This window comes from Microcebus murinus, unplaced genomic scaffold (assembly GCF_040939455.1).
Source record: "Microcebus murinus isolate Inina unplaced genomic scaffold, M.murinus_Inina_mat1.0 scaf018_hap2_Mmur4.0, whole genome shotgun sequence".
NCBI lineage: Eukaryota > Metazoa > Chordata > Mammalia > Primates > Cheirogaleidae > Microcebus > Microcebus murinus.
This window is the reverse complement of record NW_027438964.1, coordinates 228,429-250,917: the sequence shown is the minus strand read 5'-3', so window position 1 is coordinate 250,917 and position 22,489 is coordinate 228,429. Positions and strand designations below refer to the sequence as shown.

Sequence of the window (22,489 nt, the reverse complement as noted above, 5' to 3'; positions counted from 1 at the left end):
CCGGGCGGGCTACCGGTGTCTCTGTTTGCTCCTTTCTTTCTTCCACTTCGGGAAAGGCTTCCTTACTGGGTGTGGAAATCTCCTATGCCTTTCCTCGCCTATTCCGTCAGCTCTAAAATTCTCTTTCGGTTGCCACCCTCACAGATGGATTAGGAAACTCTTTGCGGTGCACTCATTAGTGAAATGACCTCAATGACGCTGGAATCCAATATCTAATCGCCGATTTTTAGCGAGTCCACACGCCAGGGTGGTCGGGGTCCAATGCAGCCCCGGCCAGGCCCAGGCCCCTTGGACTGGGCCACAGGAGGACACAGAGGAGGGTCCCGGCCCCCACGGTAGGTAGAGGTGCGGGCAGTTCTCCAAGGGCTTGGGTGTTTTCCAGAGGGAGGAGATGGAGGGGACTGATTTCTTCAGCGCCCCACAAACCACGCCACCCCACCCCACCCATGGGACACATCCCGAGAGAGAGAGACGCCCCATACACTGGCTCCCCTCCCCCGTGCGCTGTGCCCCAGCCCTGGCCCGGGGGAATAGGCGGCCGCCGGGCAACAGGGCGGGGGGAGCAGCTGGAAGGGGTTGTGGGGGAGGGCGGCCCCTGGCTGGGGTCAAAGGGCGAGCGCCCCGCCCCTCCCGCCCGTGCGCAGTCAGCGGCCCCGGCGCGCTGGGGGTGGGGGGCGGGGAGGTGAAGGAGGCCAGGCAAGGAGAGGAGGGGGGCTTGAAGGGCTCCACCTTGGCGGGTCCAGCCGTGGAGGCGCATCTTGTGTGAGTGTGAGTGAGTGAGTGAGTGAGTGAGTGAGTGTGAGTGTGTGTGTATACAGAGACAGCCCCCAACCCCGGCCCGCCGCTCCCTGCCCGCCCCGCCTGTCACCCCCGTCCCTCGGAGCCCGCGGGACCCGGCCCGGCGAACTCAACAGGCCCGACCCGGCGCGGGGCCTGGGGCGGGAGGAGGCGGCGGGGAAGCGCAGAGAGGCTCGGCTTCTTGAGCGGGGCAGGGGCGCCCTCCGCCGTCCACGGCCACACCACCCCGAACGCGCCCGATCCCGTCTGGTCTCGGAAGCTAAGCAGGGTCGGGCCTGGTTAGAACTTGGATGGGAGACCGCCCGGGAATACCGGGTGCCGTAGGCTTCTTCTTTTTTTTTTTGCCTCTGGTTCTGTCGCGTTTCTGGGAGTGCGGGGGCGGCCCGGGGTGGGGGTGACCCCCACCCTCAGCGCCCGCCGCGGTGCCTGGCGCCCCAGCCCGCACCGTGGGGCCTCCTCTTGTCCCGAGCCGTGACACCGCCGCCACGCGGCAGCATGCGTGGCTTCTGGACTGTCAGGTCTCAGACCAAAGGTCTGCTCTGTGGGAGCCGACACGCTGGAGGAAACCTTGAGAGTCTGAGAGGGGAGGGAGTTCCAGAAGAAGGCCAGGATGTCATTTTGAGGGAGTATGTGACCAGAACTCCTCCCGTTGCTTTTGGGGTTCTATGGGCTACACGTAGGAATCTTTGGTGGTGGCACCTGATGTTCGGGGATCCGGAGTCACACCCAGACCTGCTCCACAGGCCTCCTTTTACTTTTCTCTTCGGATTCATTTTTTTTTTTTTTTTTTTTGAGACAGAGTCTCGGTTTGTTGCCCAGGCTAGAGTGAGTGCCGTGGCGTCAGCCTAGCTCACAGCAACTTCAAACTCCTGGGCTCGAGTGATCCTTCTGCCTCAGCCTCCCGGGTAGCTGGGACTGCAGGCATGCGCCACCATGCCCCGCTAATTTTTTATATATATATCAGTTGGCCAATTAATTTCTTTCTATTTATAGTAGAGACGGGGTCTCGCTCTTGCTCAGGCTGGTTTTGAACTCCTGACCTTGAGCAATCCGCCCGCCTCGGCCTCCCAAGAGCTAGGATTACAGGCGTGAGCCACAGCGCCCGGCCGGATTCATTATTTTTAAAAAGTGTCTCTTATCTCTATTATTGCATTTTCTTTTCTCTCTCTTTTCAAGCAGATGATGGGAGTCCAAGTATTAAGGTGACATGTGTTGCCCGTGCCCCCCTCCCCCCCCCCGTGTTCTTATTCATTTACCTCTCATGTTGTTCCAGCATATTGTGGGGGCACCAATGTTAAGGTCGGGTGCGTTGCCCTCTCCCAGCCTCCCCCCTCGGGTCAGAGCTTCAAGTGCGCCCATCCCCCAGTCGGTGCGCACCCACCCCATTCCTAATGGATGTGTATGCCCATCCCCTCCCCCCACCCGCCCGACACCCACCCGAAGAAGGTGATTCCTCTGTGTCCACTTAGGTGTCCATCGGTTCGTACCCATTTGCTGGTGAGCGCGAGCACGTGGTGCTCGTGTGTCCATTCTTGGGATACTTGGCTTACTGGAACGGGTTCCAGCTCTGGCCAGGAGAACCACGAGAGGTGCCCCCTCACCGCTGCTCCTCATAGCCGAATAGCACTCCGTGGTGTCCACGCGCCACATTTTATTTACCCACTCGTGGGTCGATGGGCACTCGGGTGGCTTCCAGGTCTTTGCGATTGTGACTTGTGCCCTGACACTAACCCTAACCCTTACCCAGCCCGTCTCCTCCACGGCCCCTGCCTGACTGACTCCTTCCCGCCCGGCCTATCACCTGTCACCGTCCTCTGCCCCTGCCTGACACGCTCCTCCCCGCCCGGGCCGTCACCGTCCTCGGCCCCTGCCTGACGGGGCTCCTCCGTCGCCTGGGCCTTCCAAGGGCTTGGTGTGGACGCTGGTTCCAGGACGCCCTCCCAGGAACCCGGTAGCAGGGCGGCCGCAGCGTCTCGCGCAACCCAACCGTCCGCCGGCTGGCCGCCGTCGCTAAGTGGCCTGCGGGGGACGTGCTCCCGCTGTGCCGTGGGGGCCCAGCCTGGTGTCTTCTCTGAGGCCCCGCGGCTGCCGCTGCCCGCAAGGGGATAGCCGCGGAGGTGGGGGCCGCCTCCTCATGGGGACGTATACCCAGCTCTCCACGTCGGATTCCGGGGCTCTCTGTCCTGCCAGAAGGCCCAGCTGGCCTGCGGGTCCTCAGAGTGGCAAAAACATCCGAAAACTGAGATTGAGGGTCCGGTGGGTGTCTGCACTTTTGTGCTGGGCACCCCAGGGAGGCCCGGGGGCTGGCTGGACAACGCGGTCTGCTGGGCTGTGGGGGGGTTTGGAGGAGCAACTGATGCCCTTTGCACTTTGGGTAGCAAGTGTCTGAGGTGTCTCTGGGCCCTGTGCCATGTGGGGGCGGGGGCGGGGGCGGGGTTGGAGGAGGAGGAGGAGGAGGAGGAGGAGGAGGAGGAGGAGGGGGTGGGAAGGGCCGTGGCCTGCAGTCGTGTTCCCCGGGGTGGCACAGCATGTGGCTTCTTCCACAGGCTGTTTGGCCTGGGCTCCCTGCACCTGGGCCTTTGGAGGACTGGCCCTGTGCTTGCCAACACTTCCTGCAGGGACCCAGAGCTGGGAGGTTGCATCTCTCAGCCCTGGGTCGGGCAGAGCCCCAGCGGGCCATGCCCACAACCTCTCTCAGCAGGGGTCCCCCAGAAGGCTCCTTTGGGACCAGGATTCTCTTGCGGGTGACTCTTTAAGGTCTGGCCCCTGGATGGAGGGGCACCAGGAGTAGAGGAGCAGGAAGGGGAAGGGGGTGGCCATGCGAGGGGACACTTTCAGGCCAAGTCCCAGCTTCAGTCTGATCCTCCTGGGAACGCCGGGGTGGACATCACACCTCCTGGTTGCCCCGCTCTGAGACAAGGAGCCGGGCTTCGCATTCCCACAGCAGCCAGTCGTGGGCTGAGGACACCTGGGGCGTTGGGAACTCCCTGGCTTCTCCTTGGTTTAACATCTGGAGCTGCTTGGGAATTGTGCCGCCACACACACCCGAGTGCAGGTGTCTTCTGCACAGACTGCGGGCCTCGCTCTTCTGAATGCCGCTAGCTCGCGACCCACCCACGGGTGAACCTGGTCAGGGTACTTTCTCTCAGGGGCAGACTCTGATCCGGGCGGGCTACCGGTGTCTCTGTTTGCTCCTTTCTTTCTTCCACTTCGGGAAAGGCTTCCTTACTGGGTGTGGAAATCTCCTATGCCTTTCCTCGCCTATTCCGTCAGCTCTAAAATTCTCTTTCGGTTGCCACCCTCACAGATGGATTAGGAAACTCTTTGCGGTGCACTCATTAGTGAAATGACCTCAATGACGCTGGAATCCAATATCTAATCGCCGATTTTTAGCGAGTCCACACGCCAGGGTGGTCGGGGTCCAATGCAGCCCCGGCCAGGCCCAGGCCCCTTGGACTGGGCCACAGGAGGACACAGAGGAGGGTCCCGGCCCCCACGGTAGGTAGAGGTGCGGGCAGTTCTCCAAGGGCTTGGGTGTTTTCCAGAGGGAGGAGATGGAGGGGACTGATTTCTTCAGCGCCCCACAAACCACGCCACCCCACCCCACCCATGGGACACATCCCGAGAGAGAGAGACGCCCCATACACTGGCTCCCCTCCCCCGTGCGCTGTGCCCCAGCCCTGGCCCGGGGGAATAGGCGGCCGCCGGGCAACAGGGCGGGGGGAGCAGCTGGAAGGGGTTGTGGGGGAGGGCGGCCCCTGGCTGGGGTCAAAGGGCGAGCGCCCCGCCCCTCCCGCCCGTGCGCAGTCAGCGGCCCCGGCGCGCTGGGGGTGGGGGGCGGGGAGGTGAAGGAGGCCAGGCAAGGAGAGGAGGGGGGCTTGAAGGGCTCCACCTTGGCGGGTCCAGCCGTGGAGGCGCATCTTGTGTGAGTGTGAGTGAGTGAGTGAGTGAGTGAGTGTGAGTGTGTGTGTATACAGAGACAGCCCCCAACCCCGGCCCGCCGCTCCCTGCCCGCCCCGCCTGTCACCCCCGTCCCTCGGAGCCCGCGGGACCCGGCCCGGCGAACTCAACAGGCCCGACCCGGCGCGGGGCCTGGGGCGGGAGGAGGCGGCGGGGAAGCGCAGAGAGGCTCGGCTTCTTGAGCGGGGCAGGGGCGCCCTCCGCCGTCCACGGCCACACCACCCCGAACGCGCCCGATCCCGTCTGGTCTCGGAAGCTAAGCAGGGTCGGGCCTGGTTAGAACTTGGATGGGAGACCGCCCGGGAATACCGGGTGCCGTAGGCTTCTTCTTTTTTTTTTTGCCTCTGGTTCTGTCGCGTTTCTGGGAGTGCGGGGGCGGCCCGGGGTGGGGGTGACCCCCACCCTCAGCGCCCGCCGCGGTGCCTGGCGCCCCAGCCCGCACCGTGGGGCCTCCTCTTGTCCCGAGCCGTGACACCGCCGCCACGCGGCAGCATGCGTGGCTTCTGGACTGTCAGGTCTCAGACCAAAGGTCTGCTCTGTGGGAGCCGACACGCTGGAGGAAACCTTGAGAGTCTGAGAGGGGAGGGAGTTCCAGAAGAAGGCCAGGATGTCATTTTGAGGGAGTATGTGACCAGAACTCCTCCCGTTGCTTTTGGGGTTCTATGGGCTACACGTAGGAATCTTTGGTGGTGGCACCTGATGTTCGGGGATCCGGAGTCACACCCAGACCTGCTCCACAGGCCTCCTTTTACTTTTCTCTTCGGATTCATTTTTTTTTTTTTTTTTTTTGAGACAGAGTCTCGGTTTGTTGCCCAGGCTAGAGTGAGTGCCGTGGCGTCAGCCTAGCTCACAGCAACTTCAAACTCCTGGGCTCGAGTGATCCTTCTGCCTCAGCCTCCCGGGTAGCTGGGACTGCAGGCATGCGCCACCATGCCCCGCTAATTTTTTATATATATATCAGTTGGCCAATTAATTTCTTTCTATTTATAGTAGAGACGGGGTCTCGCTCTTGCTCAGGCTGGTTTTGAACTCCTGACCTTGAGCAATCCGCCCGCCTCGGCCTCCCAAGTGCTAGGATTACAGGCGTGAGCCACAGCGCCCGGCCGGATTCATTATTTTTAAAAAGTGTCTCTTATCTCTATTATTGCATTTTCTTTTCTCTCTCTTTTCAAGCAGATGATGGGAGTCCAAGTATTAAGGTGACATGTGTTGCCCGTGCCCCCCTCCCCCCCCCCCGTGTTCTTATTCATTTACCTCTCATGTTGTTCCAGCATATTGTGGGGGCACCAATGTTAAGGTCGGGTGCGTTGCCCTCTCCCAGCCTCCCCCCTCGGGTCAGAGCTTCAAGTGCGCCCATCCCCCAGTCGGTGCGCACCCACCCCATTCCTAATGGATGTGTATGCCCATCCCCTCCCCCCACCCGCCCGACACCCACCCGAAGAAGGTGATTCCTCTGTGTCCACTTAGGTGTCCATCGGTTCGTACCCATTTGCTGGTGAGCGCGAGCACGTGGTGCTCGTGTGTCCATTCTTGGGATACTTGGCTTACTGGAACGGGTTCCAGCTCTGGCCAGGAGAACCACGAGAGGTGCCCCCTCACCGCTGCTCCTCATAGCCGAATAGCACTCCGTGGTGTCCACGCGCCACATTTTATTTACCCACTCGTGGGTCGATGGGCACTCGGGTGGCTTCCAGGTCTTTGCGATTGTGACTTGTGCCCTGACACTAACCCTAACCCTTACCCAGCCCGTCTCCTCCACGGCCCCTGCCTGACTGACTCCTTCCCGCCCGGCCTATCACCTGTCACCGTCCTCTGCCCCTGCCTGACACGCTCCTCCCCGCCCGGGCCGTCACCGTCCTCGGCCCCTGCCTGACGGGGCTCCTCCGTCGCCTGGGCCTTCCAAGGGCTTGGTGTGGACGCTGGTTCCAGGACGCCCTCCCAGGAACCCGGTAGCAGGGCGGCCGCAGCGTCTCGCGCAACCCAACCGTCCGCCGGCTGGCCGCCGTCGCTAAGTGGCCTGCGGGGGACGTGCTCCCGCTGTGCCGTGGGGGCCCAGCCTGGTGTCTTCTCTGAGGCCCCGCGGCTGCCGCTGCCCGCAAGGGGATAGCCGCGGAGGTGGGGACCGCCTCCTCATGGGGACGTATACCCAGCTCTCCACGTCGGATTCCGGGGCTCTCTGTCCTGCCAGAAGGCCCAGCTGGCCTGCGGGTCCTCAGAGTGGCAAAAACATCCGAAAACTGAGATTGAGGGTCCGGTGGGTGTCTGCACTTTTGTGCTGGGCACCCCAGGGAGGCCCGGGGGCTGGCTGGACAACGCGGTCTGCTGGGCTGGGGGGGGGTTTGGAGGAGCAACTGATGCCCTTTGCACTTTGGGTAGCAAGTGTCTGAGGTGTCTCTGGGCCCTGTGCCATGTGGGGGCGGGGGCGGGGGCGGGGTTGGAGGAGGAGGAGGAGGAGGAGGAGGAGGAGGAGGAGGAGGAGGAGGGGGTGGGAAGGGCCGTGGCCTGCAGTCGTGTTCCCCGGGGTGGCACAGCATGTGGCTTCTTCCACAGGCTGTTTGGCCTGGGCTCCCTGCACCTGGGCCTTTGGAGGACCGGCCCTGTGCTTGCCAACACTTCCTGCAGGGACCCAGAGCTGGGAGGTTGCATCTCTCAGCCCTGGGTCGGGCAGAGCCCCAGCGGGCCATGCCCACAACCTCTCTCAGCAGGGGTCCCCCAGAAGGCTCCTTTGGGACCAGGATTCTCTTGCGGGTGACTCTTTAAGGTCTGGCCCCTGGATGGAGGGGCACCAGGAGTAGAGGAGCAGGAAGGGGAAGGGGGTGGCCATGCGAGGGGACACTTTCAGGCCAAGTCCCAGCTTCAGTCTGATCCTCCTGGGAACGCCGGGGTGGACATCACACCTCCTGGTTGCCCCGCTCTGAGACAAGGAGCCGGGCTTCGCATTCCCACAGCAGCCAGTCGTGGGCTGAGGACACCTGGGGCGTTGGGAACTCCCTGGCTTCTCCTTGGTTTAACATCTGGAGCTGCTTGTGAATTGTGCCGCCACACACACCCGAGTGCAGGTGTCTTCTGCACAGACTGCGGGCCTCGCTCTTCTGAATGCCGCTAGCTCGCGACCCACCCACGGGTGAACCTGGTCAGGGTACTTTCTCTCAGGGGCAGACTCTGATCCGGGCGGGCTACCGGTGTCTCTGTTTGCTCCTTTCTTTCTTCCACTTCGGGAAAGGCTTCCTTACTGGGTGTGGAAATCTCCTATGCCTTTCCTCGCCTATTCCGTCAGCTCTAAAATTCTCTTTCGGTTGCCACCCTCACAGATGGATTAGGAAACTCTTTGCGGTGCACTCATTAGTGAAATGACCTCAATGACGCTGGAATCCAATATCTAATCGCCGATTTTTAGCGAGTCCACACGCCAGGGTGGTCGGGGTCCAATGCAGCCCCGGCCAGGCCCAGGCCCCTTGGACTGGGCCACAGGAGGACACAGAGGAGGGTCCCGGCCCCCACGGTAGGTAGAGGTGCGGGCAGTTCTCCAAGGGCTTGGGTGTTTTCCAGAGGGAGGAGATGGAGGGGACTGATTTCTTCAGCGCCCCACAAACCACGCCACCCCACCCCACCCATGGGACACATCCCGAGAGAGAGAGACGCCCCATACACTGGCTCCCCTCCCCCGTGCGCTGTGCCCCAGCCCTGGCCCGGGGGAATAGGCGGCCGCCGGGCAACAGGGCGGGGGGAGCAGCTGGAAGGGGTTGTGGGGGAGGGCGGCCCCTGGCTGGGGTCAAAGGGCGAGCGCCCCGCCCCTCCCGCCCGTGCGCAGTCAGCGGCCCCGGCGCGCTGGGGGTGGGGGGCGGGGAGGTGAAGGAGGCCAGGCAAGGAGAGGAGGGGGGCTTGAAGGGCTCCACCTTGGCGGGTCCAGCCGTGGAGGCGCATCTTGTGTGAGTGTGAGTGAGTGAGTGAGTGAGTGAGTGAGTGTGAGTGTGTGTGTATACAGAGACAGCCCCCAACCCCGGCCCGCCGCTCCCTGCCCGCCCCGCCTGTCACCCCCGTCCCTCGGAGCCCGCGGGACCCGGCCCGGCGAACTCAACAGGCCCGACCCGGCGCGGGGCCTGGGGCGGGAGGAGGCGGCGGGGAAGCGCAGAGAGGCTCGGCTTCTTGAGCGGGGCAGGGGCGCCCTCCGCCGTCCACGGCCACACCACCCCGAACGCGCCCGATCCCGTCTGGTCTCGGAAGCTAAGCAGGGTCGGGCCTGGTTAGAACTTGGATGGGAGACCGCCCGGGAATACCGGGTGCCGTAGGCTTCTTCTTTTTTTTTTTGCCTCTGGTTCTGTCGCGTTTCTGGGAGTGCGGGGGCGGCCCGGGGTGGGGGTGACCCCCACCCTCAGCGCCCGCCGCGGTGCCTGGCGCCCCAGCCCGCACCGTGGGGCCTCCTCTTGTCCCGAGCCGTGACACCGCCGCCACGCGGCAGCATGCGTGGCTTCTGGACTGTCAGGTCTCAGACCAAAGGTCTGCTCTGTGGGAGCCGACACGCTGGAGGAAACCTTGAGAGTCTGAGAGGGGAGGGAGTTCCAGAAGAAGGCCAGGATGTCATTTTGAGGGAGTATGTGACCAGAACTCCTCCCGTTGCTTTTGGGGTTCTATGGGCTACACGTAGGAATCTTTGGTGGTGGCACCTGATGTTCGGGGATCCGGAGTCACACCCAGACCTGCTCCACAGGCCTCCTTTTACTTTTCTCTTCGGATTCATTTTTTTTTTTTTTTTTTTTGAGACAGAGTCTCGGTTTGTTGCCCAGGCTAGAGTGAGTGCCGTGGCGTCAGCCTAGCTCACAGCAACTTCAAACTCCTGGGCTCGAGTGATCCTTCTGCCTCAGCCTCCCGGGTAGCTGGGACTGCAGGCATGCGCCACCATGCCCCGCTAATTTTTTATATATATATCAGTTGGCCAATTAATTTCTTTCTATTTATAGTAGAGACGGGGTCTCGCTCTTGCTCAGGCTGGTTTTGAACTCCTGACCTTGAGCAATCCGCCCGCCTCGGCCTCCCAAGAGCTAGGATTACAGGCGTGAGCCACAGCGCCCGGCCGGATTCATTATTTTTAAAAAGTGTCTCTTATCTCTATTATTGCATTTTCTTTTCTCTCTCTTTTCAAGCAGATGATGGGAGTCCAAGTATTAAGGTGACATGTGTTGCCCGTGCCCCCCTCCCCCCCCCCGTGTTCTTATTCATTTACCTCTCATGTTGTTCCAGCATATTGTGGGGGCACCAATGTTAAGGTCGGGTGCGTTGCCCTCTCCCAGCCTCCCCCCTCGGGTCAGAGCTTCAAGTGCGCCCATCCCCCAGTCGGTGCGCACCCACCCCATTCCTAATGGATGTGTATGCCCATCCCCTCCCCCCACCCGCCCGACACCCACCCGAAGAAGGTGATTCCTCTGTGTCCACTTAGGTGTCCATCGGTTCGTACCCATTTGCTGGTGAGCGCGAGCACGTGGTGCTCGTGTGTCCATTCTTGGGATACTTGGCTTACTGGAACGGGTTCCAGCTCTGGCCAGGAGAACCACGAGAGGTGCCCCCTCACCGCTGCTCCTCATAGCCGAATAGCACTCCGTGGTGTCCACGCGCCACATTTTATTTACCCACTCGTGGGTCGATGGGCACTCGGGTGGCTTCCAGGTCTTTGCGATTGTGACTTGTGCCCTGACACTAACCCTAACCCTTACCCAGCCCGTCTCCTCCACGGCCCCTGCCTGACTGACTCCTTCCCGCCCGGCCTATCACCTGTCACCGTCCTCTGCCCCTGCCTGACACGCTCCTCCCCGCCCGGGCCGTCACCGTCCTCGGCCCCTGCCTGACGGGGCTCCTCCGTCGCCTGGGCCTTCCAAGGGCTTGGTGTGGACGCTGGTTCCAGGACGCCCTCCCAGGAACCCGGTAGCAGGGCGGCCGCAGCGTCTCGCGCAACCCAACCGTCCGCCGGCTGGCCGCCGTCGCTAAGTGGCCTGCGGGGGACGTGCTCCCGCTGTGCCGTGGGGGCCCAGCCTGGTGTCTTCTCTGAGGCCCCGCGGCTGCCGCTGCCCGCAAGGGGATAGCCGCGGAGGTGGGGGCCGCCTCCTCATGGGGACGTATACCCAGCTCTCCACGTCGGATTCCGGGGCTCTCTGTCCTGCCAGAAGGCCCAGCTGGCCTGCGGGTCCTCAGAGTGGCAAAAACATCCGAAAACTGAGATTGAGGGTCCGGTGGGTGTCTGCACTTTTGTGCTGGGCACCCCAGGGAGGCCCGGGGGCTGGCTGGACAACGCGGTCTGCTGGGCTGGGGGGGGGGTTTGGAGGAGCAACTGATGCCCTTTGCACTTTGGGTAGCAAGTGTCTGAGGTGTCTCTGGGCCCTGTGCCATGTGGGGGCGGGGGCGGGGGCGGGGTTGGAGGAGGAGGAGGAGGAGGAGGAGGAGGAGGAGGAGGAGGGGGTGGGAAGGGCCGTGGCCTGCAGTCGTGTTCCCCGGGGTGGCACAGCATGTGGCTTCTTCCACAGGCTGTTTGGCCTGGGCTCCCTGCACCTGGGCCTTTGGAGGACCGGCCCTGTGCTTGCCAACACTTCCTGCAGGGACCCAGAGCTGGGAGGTTGCATCTCTCAGCCCTGGGTCGGGCAGAGCCCCAGCGGGCCATGCCCACAACCTCTCTCAGCAGGGGTCCCCCAGAAGGCTCCTTTGGGACCAGGATTCTCTTGCGGGTGACTCTTTAAGGTCTGGCCCCTGGATGGAGGGGCACCAGGAGTAGAGGAGCAGGAAGGGGAAGGGGGTGGCCATGCGAGGGGACACTTTCAGGCCAAGTCCCAGCTTCAGTCTGATCCTCCTGGGAACGCCGGGGTGGACATCACACCTCCTGGTTGCCCCGCTCTGAGACAAGGAGCCGGGCTTCGCATTCCCACAGCAGCCAGTCGTGGGCTGAGGACACCTGGGGCGTTGGGAACTCCCTGGCTTCTCCTTGGTTTAACATCTGGAGCTGCTTGTGAATTGTGCCGCCACACACACCCGAGTGCAGGTGTCTTCTGCACAGACTGCGGGCCTCGCTCTTCTGAATGCCGCTAGCTCGCGACCCACCCACGGGTGAACCTGGTCAGGGTACTTTCTCTCAGGGGCAGACTCTGATCCGGGCGGGCTACCGGTGTCTCTGTTTGCTCCTTTCTTTCTTCCACTTCGGGAAAGGCTTCCTTACTGGGTGTGGAAATCTCCTATGCCTTTCCTCGCCTATTCCGTCAGCTCTAAAATTCTCTTTCGGTTGCCACCCTCACAGATGGATTAGGAAACTCTTTGCGGTGCACTCATTAGTGAAATGACCTCAATGACGCTGGAATCCAATATCTAATCGCCGATTTTTAGCGAGTCCACACGCCAGGGTGGTCGGGGTCCAATGCAGCCCCGGCCAGGCCCAGGCCCCTTGGACTGGGCCACAGGAGGACACAGAGGAGGGTCCCGGCCCCCACGGTAGGTAGAGGTGCGGGCAGTTCTCCAAGGGCTTGGGTGTTTTCCAGAGGGAGGAGATGGAGGGGACTGATTTCTTCAGCGCCCCACAAACCACGCCACCCCACCCCACCCATGGGACACATCCCGAGAGAGAGAGACGCCCCATACACTGGCTCCCCTCCCCCGTGCGCTGTGCCCCAGCCCTGGCCCGGGGGAATAGGCGGCCGCCGGGCAACAGGGCGGGGGGAGCAGCTGGAAGGGGTTGTGGGGGAGGGCGGCCCCTGGCTGGGGTCAAAGGGCGAGCGCCCCGCCCCTCCCGCCCGTGCGCAGTCAGCGGCCCCGGCGCGCTGGGGGTGGGGGGCGGGGAGGTGAAGGAGGCCAGGCAAGGAGAGGAGGGGGGCTTGAAGGGCTCCACCTTGGCGGGTCCAGCCGTGGAGGCGCATCTTGTGTGAGTGTGAGTGAGTGAGTGAGTGAGTGAGTGTGAGTGTGTGTGTATACAGAGACAGCCCCCAACCCCGGCCCGCCGCTCCCTGCCCGCCCCGCCTGTCACCCCCGTCCCTCGGAGCCCGCGGGACCCGGCCCGGCGAACTCAACAGGCCCGACCCGGCGCGGGGCCTGGGGCGGGAGGAGGCGGCGGGGAAGCGCAGAGAGGCTCGGCTTCTTGAGCGGGGCAGGGGCGCCCTCCGCCGTCCACGGCCACACCACCCCGAACGCGCCCGATCCCGTCTGGTCTCGGAAGCTAAGCAGGGTCGGGCCTGGTTAGAACTTGGATGGGAGACCGCCCGGGAATACCGGGTGCCGTAGGCTTCTTCTTTTTTTTTTTGCCTCTGGTTCTGTCGCGTTTCTGGGAGTGCGGGGGCGGCCCGGGGTGGGGGTGACCCCCACCCTCAGCGCCCGCCGCGGTGCCTGGCGCCCCAGCCCGCACCGTGGGGCCTCCTCTTGTCCCGAGCCGTGACACCGCCGCCACGCGGCAGCATGCGTGGCTTCTGGACTGTCAGGTCTCAGACCAAAGGTCTGCTCTGTGGGAGCCGACACGCTGGAGGAAACCTTGAGAGTCTGAGAGGGGAGGGAGTTCCAGAAGAAGGCCAGGATGTCATTTTGAGGGAGTATGTGACCAGAACTCCTCCCGTTGCTTTTGGGGTTCTATGGGCTACACGTAGGAATCTTTGGTGGTGGCACCTGATGTTCGGGGATCCGGAGTCACACCCAGACCTGCTCCACAGGCCTCCTTTTACTTTTCTCTTCGGATTCATTTTTTTTTTTTTTTTTTTTGAGACAGAGTCTCGGTTTGTTGCCCAGGCTAGAGTGAGTGCCGTGGCGTCAGCCTAGCTCACAGCAACTTCAAACTCCTGGGCTCGAGTGATCCTTCTGCCTCAGCCTCCCGGGTAGCTGGGACTGCAGGCATGCGCCACCATGCCCCGCTAATTTTTTATATATATATCAGTTGGCCAATTAATTTCTTTCTATTTATAGTAGAGACGGGGTCTCGCTCTTGCTCAGGCTGGTTTTGAACTCCTGACCTTGAGCAATCCGCCCGCCTCGGCCTCCCAAGTGCTAGGATTACAGGCGTGAGCCACAGCGCCCGGCCGGATTCATTATTTTTAAAAAGTGTCTCTTATCTCTATTATTGCATTTTCTTTTCTCTCTCTTTTCAAGCAGATGATGGGAGTCCAAGTATTAAGGTGACATGTGTTGCCCGTGCCCCCCTCCCCCCCCCCGTGTTCTTATTCATTTACCTCTCATGTTGTTCCAGCATATTGTGGGGGCACCAATGTTAAGGTCGGGTGCGTTGCCCTCTCCCAGCCTCCCCCCTCGGGTCAGAGCTTCAAGTGCGCCCATCCCCCAGTCGGTGCGCACCCACCCCATTCCTAATGGATGTGTATGCCCATCCCCTCCCCCCACCCGCCCGACACCCACCCGAAGAAGGTGATTCCTCTGTGTCCACTTAGGTGTCCATCGGTTCGTACCCATTTGCTGGTGAGCGCGAGCACGTGGTGCTCGTGTGTCCATTCTTGGGATACTTGGCTTACTGGAACGGGTTCCAGCTCTGGCCAGGAGAACCACGAGAGGTGCCCCCTCACCGCTGCTCCTCATAGCCGAATAGCACTCCGTGGTGTCCACGCGCCACATTTTATTTACCCACTCGTGGGTCGATGGGCACTCGGGTGGCTTCCAGGTCTTTGCGATTGTGACTTGTGCCCTGACACTAACCCTAACCCTTACCCAGCCCGTCTCCTCCACGGCCCCTGCCTGACTGACTCCTTCCCGCCCGGCCTATCACCTGTCACCGTCCTCTGCCCCTGCCTGACACGCTCCTCCCCGCCCGGGCCGTCACCGTCCTCGGCCCCTGCCTGACGGGGCTCCTCCGTCGCCTGGGCCTTCCAAGGGCTTGGTGTGGACGCTGGTTCCAGGACGCCCTCCCAGGAACCCGGTAGCAGGGCGGCCGCAGCGTCTCGCGCAACCCAACCGTCCGCCGGCTGGCCGCCGTCGCTAAGTGGCCTGCGGGGGACGTGCTCCCGCTGTGCCGTGGGGGCCCAGCCTGGTGTCTTCTCTGAGGCCCCGCGGCTGCCGCTGCCCGCAAGGGGATAGCCGCGGAGGTGGGGACCGCCTCCTCATGGGGACGTATACCCAGCTCTCCACGTCGGATTCCGGGGCTCTCTGTCCTGCCAGAAGGCCCAGCTGGCCTGCGGGTCCTCAGAGTGGCAAAAACATCCGAAAACTGAGATTGAGGGTCCGGTGGGTGTCTGCACTTTTGTGCTGGGCACCCCAGGGAGGCCCGGGGGCTGGCTGGACAACGCGGTCTGCTGGGCTGGGGGGGGGTTTGGAGGAGCAACTGATGCCCTTTGCACTTTGGGTAGCAAGTGTCTGAGGTGTCTCTGGGCCCTGTGCCATGTGGGGGCGGGGGCGGGGGCGGGGTTGGAGGAGGAGGAGGAGGAGGAGGAGGAGGAGGAGGAGGAGGAGGAGGGGGTGGGAAGGGCCGTGGCCTGCAGTCGTGTTCCCCGGGGTGGCACAGCATGTGGCTTCTTCCACAGGCTGTTTGGCCTGGGCTCCCTGCACCTGGGCCTTTGGAGGACCGGCCCTGTGCTTGCCAACACTTCCTGCAGGGACCCAGAGCTGGGAGGTTGCATCTCTCAGCCCTGGGTCGGGCAGAGCCCCAGCGGGCCATGCCCACAACCTCTCTCAGCAGGGGTCCCCCAGAAGGCTCCTTTGGGACCAGGATTCTCTTGCGGGTGACTCTTTAAGGTCTGGCCCCTGGATGGAGGGGCACCAGGAGTAGAGGAGCAGGAAGGGGAAGGGGGTGGCCATGCGAGGGGACACTTTCAGGCCAAGTCCCAGCTTCAGTCTGATCCTCCTGGGAACGCCGGGGTGGACATCACACCTCCTGGTTGCCCCGCTCTGAGACAAGGAGCCGGGCTTCGCATTCCCACAGCAGCCAGTCGTGGGCTGAGGACACCTGGGGCGTTGGGAACTCCCTGGCTTCTCCTTGGTTTAACATCTGGAGCTGCTTGTGAATTGTGCCGCCACACACACCCGAGTGCAGGTGTCTTCTGCACAGACTGCGGGCCTCGCTCTTCTGAATGCCGCTAGCTCGCGACCCACCCACGGGTGAACCTGGTCAGGGTACTTTCTCTCAGGGGCAGACTCTGATCCGGGCGGGCTACCGGTGTCTCTGTTTGCTCCTTTCTTTCTTCCACTTCGGGAAAGGCTTCCTTACTGGGTGTGGAAATCTCCTATGCCTTTCCTCGCCTATTCCGTCAGCTCTAAAATTCTCTTTCGGTTGCCACCCTCACAGATGGATTAGGAAACTCTTTGCGGTGCACTCATTAGTGAAATGACCTCAATGACGCTGGAATCCAATATCTAATCGCCGATTTTTAGCGAGTCCACACGCCAGGGTGGTCGGGGTCCAATGCAGCCCCGGCCAGGCCCAGGCCCCTTGGACTGGGCCACAGGAGGACACAGAGGAGGGTCCCGGCCCCCACGGTAGGTAGAGGTGCGGGCAGTTCTCCAAGGGCTTGGGTGTTTTCCAGAGGGAGGAGATGGAGGGGACTGATTTCTTCAGCGCCCCACAAACCACGCCACCCCACCCCACCCATGGGACACATCCCGAGAGAGAGAGACGCCCCATACACTGGCTCCCCTCCCCCGTGCGCTGTGCCCCAGCCCTGGCCCGGGGGAATAGGCGGCCGCCGGGCAACAGGGCGGGGGGAGCAGCTGGAAGGGGTTGTGGGGGAGGGCGGCCCCTGGCTGGGGTCAAAGGGCGAGCGCCCCGCCCCTCCCGCCCGTGCGCAGTCAGCGGCCCCGGCGCGCTGGGGGTGGGGGGCGGGGAGGTGAAGGAGGCCAGGCAAGGAGAGGAGGGGGGCTTGAAGGGCTCCACCTTGGCGGGTCCAGCCGTGGAGGCGCATCTTGTGTGAGTGTGAGTGAGTGAGTGAGTGAGTGAGTGAGTGTGAGTGTGTGTGTATACAGAGACAGCCCCCAACCCCGGCCCGCCGCTCCCTGCCCGCCCCGCCTGTCACCCCCGTCCCTCGGAGCCCGCGGGACCCGGCCCGGCGAACTCAACAGGCCCGACCCGGCGCGGGGCCTGGGGCGGGAGGAGGCGGCGGGGAAGCGCAGAGAGGCTCGGCTTCTTGAGCGGGGCAGGGGCGCCCTCCGCCGTCCACGGCCACACCACCCCGAACGCGCCCGATCCCGTCTGGTCTCGGAAGCTAAGCAGGGTCGGGCCTGGTTAGAACTTGGATGGGAGACCGCCCGGGAATACCGGGTGCCGTAGGCTTCTTCTTTTTTTTTTTGCCTCTGGTTCTGTCGCGTTTCTGGGAGTGCGGGGGCGGCCCGGGGTGGGGGTGACCCCCACCCTCAGCGCCCGCCGCGGTGCCTGGCGCCCCAGCCCGCACCGTGGGGCCTCCTCTTGTCCCGAGCCGTGACACCGCCGCCACGCGGCAGCATGCGTGGCTTCTGGACTGTCAGGTCTCAGACCAAAGGTCTGCTCTGTGGGAGCCGACACGCTGGAGGAAACCTTGAGAGTCTGAGAGGGGAGGGAGTTCCAGAAGAAGGCCAGGATGTCATTTTGAGGGAGTATGTGACCAGAACTCCTCCCGTTGCTTTTGGGGTTCTATGGGCTACACGTAGGAATCTTTGGTGGTGGCACCTGATGTTCGGGGATCCGGAGTCACACCCAGACCTGCTCCACAGGCCTCCTTTTACTTTTCTCTTCGGATTCATTTTTTTTTTTTTTTTTTTTGAGACAGAGTCTCGGTTTGTTGCCCAGGCTAGAGTGAGTGCCGTGGCGTCAGCCTAGCTCACAGCAACTTCAAACTCCTGGGCTCGAGTGATCCTTCTGCCTCAGCCTCCCGGGTAGCTGGGACTGCAGGCATGCGCCACCATGCCCCGCTAATTTTTTATATATATATCAGTTGGCCAATTAATTTCTTTCTATTTATAGTAGAGACGGGGTCTCGCTCTTGCTCAGGCTGGTTTTGAACTCCTGACCTTGAGCAATCCGCCCGCCTCGGCCTCCCAAGAGCTAGGATTACAGGCGTGAGCCACAGCGCCCGGCCGGATTCATTATTTTTAAAAAGTGTCTCTTATCTCTATTATTGCATTTTCTTTTCTCTCTCTTTTCAAGCAGATGATGGGAGTCCAAGTATTAAGGTGACATGTGTTGCCCGTGCCCCCCTCCCCCCCCCGTGTTCTTATTCATTTACCTCTCATGTTGTTCCAGCATATTGTGGGGGCACCAATGTTAAGGTCGGGTGCGTTGCCCTCTCCCAGCCTCCCCCCTCGGGTCAGAGCTTCAAGTGCGCCCATCCCCCAGTCGGTGCGCACCCACCCCATTCCTAATGGATGTGTATGCCCATCCCCTCCCCCCACCCGCCCGACACCCACCCGAAGAAGGTGATTCCTCTGTGTCCACTTAGGTGTCCATCGGTTCGTACCCATTTGCTGGTGAGCGCGAGCACGTGGTGCTCGTGTGTCCATTCTTGGGATACTTGGCTTACTGGAACGGGTTCCAGCTCTGGCCAGGAGAACCACGAGAGGTGCCCCCTCACCGCTGCTCCTCATAGCCGAATAGCACTCCGTGGTGTCCACGCGCCACATTTTATTTACCCACTCGTGGGTCGATGGGCACTCGGGTGGCTTCCAGGTCTTTGCGATTGTGACTTGTGCCCTGACACTAACCCTAACCCTTACCCAGCCCGTCTCCTCCACGGCCCCTGCCTGACTGACTCCTTCCCGCCCGGCCTATCACCTGTCACCGTCCTCTGCCCCTGCCTGACACGCTCCTCCCCGCCCGGGCCGTCACCGTCCTCGGCCCCTGCCTGACGGGGCTCCTCCGTCGCCTGGGCCTTCCAAGGGCTTGGTGTGGACGCTGGTTCCAGGACGCCCTCCCAGGAACCCGGTAGCAGGGCGGCCGCAGCGTCTCGCGCAACCCAACCGTCCGCCGGCTGGCCGCCGTCGCTAAGTGGCCTGCGGGGGACGTGCTCCCGCTGTGCCGTGGGGGCCCAGCCTGGTGTCTTCTCTGAGGCCCCGCGGCTGCCGCTGCCCGCAAGGGGATAGCCGCGGAGGTGGGGACCGCCTCCTCATGGGGACGTATACCCAGCTCTCCACGTCGGATTCCGGGGCTCTCTGTCCTGCCAGAAGGCCCAGCTGGCCTGCGGGTCCTCAGAGTGGCAAAAACATCCGAAAACTGAGATTGAGGGTCCGGTGGGTGTCTGCACTTTTGTGCTGGGCACCCCAGGGAGGCCCGGGGGCTGGCTGGACAACGCGGTCTGCTGGGCTGGGGGGGGGTTTGGAGGAGCAACTGATGCCCTTTGCACTTTGGGTAGCAAGTGTCTGAGGTGTCTCTGGGCCCTGTGCCATGTGGGGGCGGGGGCGGGGGCGGGGTTGGAGGAGGAGGAGGAGGAGGAGGAGGAGGAGGAGGAGGAGGGGGTGGGAAGGGCCGTGGCCTGCAGTCGTGTTCCCCGGGGTGGCACAGCATGTGGCTTCTTCCACAGGCTGTTTGGCCTGGGCTCCCTGCACCTGGGCCTTTGGAGGACCGGCCCTGTGCTTGCCAACACTTCCTGCAGGGACCCAGAGCTGGGAGGTTGCATCTCTCAGCCCTGGGTCGGGCAGAGCCCCAGCGGGCCATGCCCACAACCTCTCTCAGCAGGGGTCCCCCAGAAGGCTCCTTTGGGACCAGGATTCTCTTGCGGGTGACTCTTTAAGGTCTGGCCCCTGGATGGAGGGGCACCAGGAGTAGAGGAGCAGGAAGGGGAAGGGGGTGGCCATGCGAGGGGACACTTTCAGGCCAAGTCCCAGCTTCAGTCTGATCCTCCTGGGAACGCCGGGGTGGACATCACACCTCCTGGTTGCCCCGCTCTGAGACAAGGAGCCGGGCTTCGCATTCCCACAGCAGCCAGTCGTGGGCTGAGGACACCTGGGGCGTTGGGAACTCCCTGGCTTCTCCTTGGTTTAACATCTGGAGCTGCTTGTGAATTGTGCCGCCACACACACCCGAGTGCAGGTGTCTTCTGCACAGACTGCGGGCCTCGCTCTTCTGAATGCCGCTAGCTCGCGACCCACCCACGGGTGAACCTGGTCAGGGTACTTTCTCTCAGGGGCAGACTCTGATCCGGGCGGGCTACCGGTGTCTCTGTTTGCTCCTTTCTTTCTTCCACTTCGGGAAAGGCTTCCTTACTGGGTGTGGAAATCTCCTATGCCTTTCCTCGCCTATTCCGTCAGCTCTAAAATTCTCTTTCGGTTGCCACCCTCACAGATGGATTAGGAAACTCTTTGCGGTGCACTCATTAGTGAAATGACCTCAATGACGCTGGAATCCAATATCTAATCGCCGATTTTTAGCGAGTCCACACGCCAGGGTGGTCGGGGTCCAATGCAGCCCCGGCCAGGCCCAGGCCCCTTGGACTGGGCCACAGGAGGACACAGAGGAGGGTCCCGGCCCCCACGGTAGGTAGAGGTGCGGGCAGTTCTCCAAGGGCTTGGGTGTTTTCCAGAGGGAGGAGATGGAGGGGACTGATTTCTTCAGCGCCCCACAAACCACGCCACCCCACCCCACCCATGGGACACATCCCGAGAGAGAGAGACGCCCCATACACTGGCTCCCCTCCCCCGTGCGCTGTGCCCCAGCCCTGGCCCGGGGGAATAGGCGGCCGCCGGGCAACAGGGCGGGGGGAGCAGCTGGAAGGGGTTGTGGGGGAGGGCGGCCCCTGGCTGGGGTCAAAGGGCGAGCGCCCCGCCCCTCCCGCCCGTGCGCAGTCAGCGGCCCCGGCGCGCTGGGGGTGGGGGGCGGGGAGGTGAAGGAGGCCAGGCAAGGAGAGGAGGGGGGCTTGAAGGGCTCCACCTTGGCGGGTCCAGCCGTGGAGGCGCATCTTGTGTGAGTGTGAGTGAGTGAGTGAGTGAGTGAGTGAGTGTGAGTGTGTGTGTATACAGAGACAGCCCCCAACCCCGGCCCGCCGCTCCCTGCCCGCCCCGCCTGTCACCCCCGTCCCTCGGAGCCCGCGGGACCCGGCCCGGCGAACTCAACAGGCCCGACCCGGCGCGGGGCCTGGGGCGGGAGGAGGCGGCGGGGAAGCGCAGAGAGGCTCGGCTTCTTGAGCGGGGCAGGGGCGCCCTCCGCCGTCCACGGCCACACCACCCCGAACGCGCCCGATCCCGTCTGGTCTCGGAAGCTAAGCAGGGTCGGGCCTGGTTAGAACTTGGATGGGAGACCGCCCGGGAATACCGGGTGCCGTAGGCTTCTTCTTTTTTTTTTTGCCTCTGGTTCTGTCGCGTTTCTGGGAGTGCGGGGGCGGCCCGGGGTGGGGGTGACCCCCACCCTCAGCGCCCGCCGCGGTGCCTGGCGCCCCAGCCCGCACCGTGGGGCCTCCTCTTGTCCCGAGCCGTGACACCGCCGCCACGCGGCAGCATGCGTGGCTTCTGGACTGTCAGGTCTCAGACCAAAGGTCTGCTCTGTGGGAGCCGACACGCTGGAGGAAACCTTGAGAGTCTGAGAGGGGAGGGAGTTCCAGAAGAAGGCCAGGATGTCATTTTGAGGGAGTATGTGACCAGAACTCCTCCCGTTGCTTTTGGGGTTCTATGGGCTACACGTAGGAATCTTTGGTGGTGGCACCTGATGTTCGGGGATCCGGAGTCACACCCAGACCTGCTCCACAGGCCTCCTTTTACTTTTCTCTTCGGATTCATTTTTTTTTTTTTTTTTTTTGAGACAGAGTCTCGGTTTGTTGCCCAGGCTAGAGTGAGTGCCGTGGCGTCAGCCTAGCTCACAGCAACTTCAAACTCCTGGGCTCGAGTGATCCTTCTGCCTCAGCCTCCCGGGTAGCTGGGACTGCAGGCATGCGCCACCATGCCCCGCTAATTTTTTATATATATATCAGTTGGCCAATTAATTTCTTTCTATTTATAGTAGAGACGGGGTCTCGCTCTTGCTCAGGCTGGTTTTGAACTCCTGACCTTGAGCAATCCGCCCGCCTCGGCCTCCCAAGAGCTAGGATTACAGGCGTGAGCCACAGCGCCCGGCCGGATTCATTATTTTTAAAAAGTGTCTCTTATCTCTATTATTGCATTTTCTTTTCTCTCTCTTTTCAAGCAGATGATGGGAGTCCAAGTATTAAGGTGACATGTGTTGCCCGTGCCCCCCTCCCCCCCCCCCGTGTTCTTATTCATTTACCTCTCATGTTGTTCCAGCATATTGTGGGGGCACCAATGTTAAGGTCGGGTGCGTTGCCCTCTCCCAGCCTCCCCCCTCGGGTCAGAGCTTCAAGTGCGCCCATCCCCCAGTCGGTGCGCACCCACCCCATTCCTAATGGATGTGTATGCCCATCCCCTCCCCCCACCCGCCCGACACCCACCCGAAGAAGGTGATTCCTCTGTGTCCACTTAGGTGTCCATCGGTTCGTACCCATTTGCTGGTGAGCGCGAGCACGTGGTGCTCGTGTGTCCATTCTTGGGATACTTGGCTTACTGGAACGGGTTCCAGCTCTGGCCAGGAGAACCACGAGAGGTGCCCCCTCACCGCTGCTCCTCATAGCCGAATAGCACTCCGTGGTGTCCACGCGCCACATTTTATTTACCCACTCGTGGGTCGATGGGCACTCGGGTGGCTTCCAGGTCTTTGCGATTGTGACTTGTGCCCTGACACTAACCCTAACCCTTACCCAGCCCGTCTCCTCCACGGCCCCTGCCTGACTGACTCCTTCCCGCCCGGCCTATCACCTGTCACCGTCCTCTGCCCCTGCCTGACACGCTCCTCCCCGCCCGGGCCGTCACCGTCCTCGGCCCCTGCCTGACGGGG

General features: G+C 62.5%; 6 pseudogenes; all 6 read left to right on the top strand.

Moving 5' to 3' along the window:
* Positions 1-1,006: 1,006 nt before the first annotated feature.
* On the top strand, positions 1,007-1,125 carry LOC142867612 (uncharacterized; annotated as a pseudogene).
* A 3,838-nt stretch (positions 1,126-4,963) lies between these two features.
* LOC142867611 (uncharacterized) lies at positions 4,964-5,082 on the top strand (annotated as a pseudogene).
* Positions 5,083-8,931: 3,849 nt separating this feature from the next.
* On the top strand, positions 8,932-9,050 carry LOC142867610 (uncharacterized; annotated as a pseudogene).
* A 3,839-nt stretch (positions 9,051-12,889) lies between these two features.
* LOC142867609 (uncharacterized) lies at positions 12,890-13,008 on the top strand (annotated as a pseudogene).
* A 3,848-nt stretch (positions 13,009-16,856) lies between these two features.
* LOC142867608 (uncharacterized) lies at positions 16,857-16,975 on the top strand (annotated as a pseudogene).
* A 3,841-nt stretch (positions 16,976-20,816) lies between these two features.
* On the top strand, positions 20,817-20,935 carry LOC142867606 (uncharacterized; annotated as a pseudogene).
* Positions 20,936-22,489: the final 1,554 nt, after the last annotated feature.